General features: G+C 32.3%; 1 protein-coding gene and 1 long non-coding RNA gene across 10 annotated transcripts in view; one reads left to right on the forward strand and one right to left on the reverse strand.

Annotated features, from left to right (window-relative positions):
* Window positions 1–6068, reverse strand: part of CDH18 (cadherin 18) — a 1020275-nt gene that overhangs the window by 386905 nt on the left and 627302 nt on the right. The gene's annotated exons all lie outside the window — the stretch shown is intronic.
* Window positions 1–6068, forward strand: part of LOC121043002 (uncharacterized) — a 33986-nt gene that overhangs the window by 3376 nt on the left and 24542 nt on the right. The window contains exons 3-4 of one of the 2 annotated variants that reach the window (XR_005796622.1): window positions 2159–2191; window positions 5350–5489. This is a non-coding gene — a long non-coding RNA (uncharacterized LOC121043002). The remainder of the gene's footprint in view (window positions 1–2158; window positions 2192–5349; window positions 5490–6068) is intronic. The other variant, XR_005796621.1, reaches the window with a different exon arrangement.

Here is a 6068-nt window from a genome sequence, read left to right on the forward strand (position 1 = left end):
ATTTACTGTAATTTACTGTAATTACTAGAGCCATGATGTGGCTATAGCAAATATTTGGTAAATATTAGAAGCCTTTAGATATTAAACTATTGATATTAAACCAGAATATTAAACTTTTATAAGGAAATGGACTACTTATGTGTGTCAGAGAAAGATCACAGATATTTAAGTAACCTATTTGATTTGTCTGCTTAGTTGTTTCCTTTTTTGAATTCCTTGTTTGGGTCCAACTTATTTGAATTTTTTCTAAAATGGGTTCTTCTCAGTGTTTCATGTGACTTCATGTCTATTTACAACTTAAATAAATACTTAAAAGCACTAATATCTTTTAAAGTTGACTTCATAAATCATTTGCTAGGAACCTCATTATATCCTACCAGGTGAGTTAAAGAACATAATTTACACAAGGTCAAACCCTAACATATTGCTTTTGGAAGTGACATAAGCCAAGCTCCTATTTGGGAGAAAAAGATCAATGCAATCATCATGTTCACTTTCACCTTTATGTGTATTTCTATCTCTTCCACTTTTTAACTGCCCCATGAATCAAACATTTAATCCCCATTCAGTGGAAACAAGAGATGAAATAATTTAGAACTTAAAAAAAAAAAAAGTCCATCTATTAGAAGCAGAGCCTTATCCCTATTAGGCACTTAAATACATTAAGTTAGGTTTTATTTAAATGAGGCTTCCAACCAACAAATACCATCCCGTCATACTGAGGTAAATGCAAACTGAGCAGTTTTAAAAAAGAAGCATTTTTAGAAGCCCTAAAATGAAGAGTAATTACACTCATTTAGGTAACCATCATATCTATAGAATTTAGCTTTCAAGTGAATTAAGCATTGAAGGATAGATTTATTTGACAGTTGCTGAAGAGCTCCTCTGAATTCCAATATTTTTGGTTGATATACATGTGTACAAGACCAACTACTTTGAAAATGAAGAGCTGAGGGAAAATGTCAAGAGATCAATTTGGTGCAATCATCTCTCTGGACTTAAGCACTGTGGAATGATGTACAGTCAATTATTGAAGTGTCTCATTTTGAAGGGCCCATTAAATAGCATTTAATTATATCTGTTCAAAACATGAAGGAATTTTTAATGCAACATCCAAAACATCTAAAATTAGAATGAAAAATCTGTTTGAAACATTTGTATGCTCACAGAGAAACACTAAGAATGTCAGAACTTTCCAAATAAAGATTCCATTAACTCTCAAAAGGAATACTTCCCATTTAGTGGCTTATCTATTGCTAATCTCACCTCTAAATTCTTATGGACTATGTCTGCTCTAATTGTTGACATTGCAAACAATTTCTATTTACTCTTATTTAGCAAGATGGCTATAGCCGTGCAGGGGTCCCCTTTGAATTCACACACTTAATTACTTGCTTCTCTCCAGGGAAGGGTTATTCCTGAGAAAGGAGAGGGAAGAGAGTTTATTAAGTGGTGTCATAAACTAGACAGCAATATTATAGAAGGGACGTGTATAAAAGGAAAGGCCAGAAGAAATACTGTTAGGAAAAAATTATCCCAAAATTTGAAATAAAACAAAGGAAAGACAACATACCCTTTAAATGCCACATTTTAATAGAGTGCTCAAAAATCATCCAAATATCTAGAATGGCTCTTTGCTTTTTGTACTATTTACTCCTCATTAAAGATCGATATTCTGTAAAGTTACGTGATAACTTGTAGATTTTTTTTTTTTTGTCAGGTCAAATGCAAATGGCTCTATTAGAAAATATACCATCAAAGGTTATGTTTTTTTTTGTCCTGAAGGCCAACACTCAGTTTCATATCTAACCAAGAAATCTTATTTTAGTCCAACATTCAATTCTAATTGCTGATAAATACTCACATCTTCAAGTGCTCTCTGAATCACGTTTATTATTCTGCTATATTCCTTACTGATGAGTTTAATCCAATTTTATACTACTCGTTCCATATTTTTGGGTAGTCAAGATGGTCTATATCCTGGCAAGTAGATGAAAGTGACTATTTTTTTTTTTTAATATTTTTTAACCTAAACTTCATAGTGAAACTAAGCTTTACTATTTTCTATATCTGAATTCAGGTAGTGCCATATACTAATGTGTGAATATTAAATTTTTCAATAATACACCGTGATTATCCATGTTTGATCTCTCCTTAGTATGATCAAAATCATTTGTGCACCTCAGATTTGGTAAGTCTTATTTTACTCATCTTTAAGAAGATAATTGCATACTCAAAAACCATGTTCACACTTTTTTTTTCTTTTTTGCTTCGCTTTTAAATCTGTTTTATTATTTCATTACTTTAAATCTGTTATATTACTTGAAAATACAAGTATAGGAAAAAAAGAAAAGAAAATATAAGTATAGGGATATTCTATAAATTATATCCTTCATTGTTTATAACATTAAGATAAATGTACATTTAGCAATATATACATATAGTATATACCAACTTCTTGTTTGGATGTTTTATTTCAAAAGTTACATCAAAAAGTTTAATTTTCTGAGGATAATTAAAAGTAAATTACGTAAGGGGCACCTGGGTGGCTTGGTCCGTTAAACATCTGACTTCACCTCAGGTCATGATCTCACGGATCCTGGGTTCAAGCCCTGCATCTGGCTCTGAGCTGACAGCCCAGAACGTGGAGCCTACTTTGGATTCTGTCTCCCTCGCTCTCTGCCCATCCCCCACTTGTGCGCGCATGTGCACGCTTTCTCCTCTCTCAAAAATAAACATTTAAAAAACTCTAAAGTAAATTATGTAAGACAAAACAATCCATATACATATTGTAAAACTGTAGATATTCTGAATACTTTGTGAACTAGCACAGGTTGGATTATTGTTATACATGGTATTAGGTAGACATTATATTTTAAAATACAAAACACAAAGATTCATTTCCTGGGTTCATTTTGGTTGCAAAATAGTTTTGTTTTTAAACTCTCTGAGACCCTCTTGACAGCATGGCATCAATATATACTCATTGTGATATGAGTGAAGGTTTTAAAACTTAGAAAGAAGCAATAGAATTTTTTTCATTAATATGTGATCTCTGCCAGCTTAGAAATAATGCCCTAGGACAGTACCGGGACAGAAGATATCTATGCAAGACCGAGTAACAGATTTCTACTATGTATCAGCCCTCCCTAGAAAAGGAAAGAGAGACATGTGAAATTTATCAGTTATGAAGATATTTGGGGATGCATTTTATTACCTTCATAAATATGCAATTACACTTATATGCCCTGAGTGCTTTCGGAATATAATAGGAGTAACATGCTATTGAATGCATTAATCCTATAAAAGAAAATATGTGCTTGGGCATTTCAAGGCAGTTTAGCCTGTGAATACCAAAATGGGATCTATCAACATACCCTGCTGGCCACATGCCCCAGATGGCCCAAAAGGCAGACTGTAGAACCCCAACCAAGACTTACGGAACTGCAGTCTGAAAACTACATAAAAGAAGCTCTTAAGATGAGTCCTATGAATGTCTGGAAGTTAATGTCTGGAGGCTGAAGTTTGGAGTCACTGGTTTTAAGGAATGCTAAAAACAATTACTGTTTGAAACTATTTTATTTGAAATTATTATTATTTGAAACTATTATTGAGATCAGGTTGTAGAAGATTCCACTAAACCATTACAGAAAAGTGTTCAAGGAACTTTAAAAAAAAAAGGCAGTTTATACTTTAAAACCAAGTTATGGGTCCTGAGGATCCCACACGATAATTACCCATGGATCATTTATCTGATTGATTTTATATTATTTGTCCTCTTAGGCACTAGTGATTTATTTGACTTCTAAACAGGAGTTTTGCTCTTACGTTAGTTATTATTTAGAAAGTCATGATTGTTTTGCCCAGTATAGTTTCAAAGCTATTTGTCTCTTCTTTCAGAATCACAGGGATCACACATCTAATGAGAGGCATTTTATATATATATTATATATATGTGTGTATATATATATACATAGATGTCATAACAAAGTATGTGTGTATATAAACATACACATATATATCTAATACCTTGTATATATATAAAAAGTCTACATACACACATTAATACATCTAATGACAGGCATATTTCATATACACTATATATATGTGTGTGTATATATGTATAAATATATACACATACATATACATCTATATGTATATGTATACATACACAACATAACATATAGTATGTGTGTGTATATACACACATATATACACCTAATACTCTCTATATATGAAATGTGTGTAACACACATTAATACATCTAATGAGAGGCATAGCTTTTATATATATATTTATGTGTGTATATATATACACACACATATATATATATACACATATATATATATACACACATATCTAGGTTATGATTTTATTCAAATTACTATTTTGGAATTGGTAATTTTTATTTCACAATTTTATATCATTTTTAAAAAGTATTTTTTTTTATAAATCCAATGTCATATCTACATATAAATACTATATTTTAAATTATTAAATAGGATTTGAAAATACCACATGAACTGGAATCTGAAAGTCAGAGGGTTTTAATGTAAGGCCACACGTAATGTAGTTGAGTTTTTACTTCTAAATGCCAAAAAATAAGTCTCCAGGGGCACCTGGTTGGCTCAGTCGGTTAAGCGTCCGACTTCAGCTCAGGTCACCATCTCGCGGTCTGTGAGTTCCAGCCCCGTGTTGGGCTCTGGGCTGATGGCTCAGAGCCTGGAGCCTGCTTCTGATTCTGTGTCTCCCTCTCTCTCTGCCCCTCCCCCGTTCATGCTCTGTCTCTCTCTGTGTCAAAAATAAATAAAAACGTTAAAAAAATAAAAAAAAAAAGTCTCCACTTTTCAATACATAAGAATAGAGTTTACAGAAGAAATGGACTTACTGTTTAAAATATTAAAATAATACTATTGCTTACTATGTGCTATGTCATTATAATATATAATACTAAGCTATTCTTCATGTCATTTTTGTTTAAATTTCATTTTACTTTCTGAAACATGACTTAAGGAATAATTTGTTCTGTGTGTTTTATAGTCCATAAAGTGTTTATTTCTTTTCAATGTGTGATTATTTTTATGTAAAGCATGGGTTGTCAGTTGAATATGTTGAAACATATAATCTTTAAACATTTTATGGAGAATTCTACAAATAGCCTATCTTTTTCTGTATATTTTCAACTGACAGTCAATGGGAAGTTAAAGCGATAGCTACAGTGGGAGCCTACATTCTACTAAAAAGTCTGAAAATAAATTCTGCAGCAAGGTTGTCTGCTTCAGATCGTCCTTTGCTATAAATGACTGTTAACAAAATTGTTTTTCCCTAAACCATTGATGATGTTGGCAGTGAAACCTCCGAGGTAAACTCAAGAACTATTAATGGAACAGACTGAGCACAATGAAGGAAGAAAACAGTCCTGAAAGAAAGTAAAAATCTAGAAAACTTATTCAATACTGCCTAACAGAGCAACTACTGTTTCCCTTGAGGTTAGTTCCTATTTTAACTTGAAATGTATTATTTTGTTCCTTACCAATAGGAATTCCTATGCAAAATATTAAAATCATAAAAAATAAACATAATATCCAAACAGAAATATGTATATAGCATATCTTTATCCTTATATATGTATAACAGGTGCATAATACTTGTAAAAAATGGTAAAGGAGGGGTGCCTGTGGCTCAGTCGGTTGAATGTCCGACTTCGGCTCAGGTCATGATCTCGCAGTTCTTGAGTTCAAGACCCGCGTCGGGCTCTGTGCTGACAGCTCAGAGCCTGGAGTTTGCTTCCCATTCTGTGTCTCCCTCTCTCTCTGCCCCTTCCCTGCTCACACTCTGTCTCTCTCTGTCTCTCAAAAATGAATAAATGTTAAAATTTTTTTAAATGGTAAAGGAATAACAAATACTCTAAACAATTCACATAATTTTGGATACACCTATAATAACTTGTATCCATGTGAGTAATTATCAATGTTCGTTTGTTATTTCATTGGCATTTGAAAGGAAATGATTTTTTCAAGCAACTTCCAGTAAAAAGATTAACTTTCTTTCTTTTTTTTTTTTTTTTT

This window comes from Herpailurus yagouaroundi, unplaced genomic scaffold, assembly GCF_014898765.1.
Source record: "Herpailurus yagouaroundi ecotype Mexico unplaced genomic scaffold, PumYag 29, whole genome shotgun sequence".
In the NCBI taxonomy this organism is placed as follows: domain Eukaryota; kingdom Metazoa; phylum Chordata; class Mammalia; order Carnivora; family Felidae; genus Herpailurus; species Herpailurus yagouaroundi.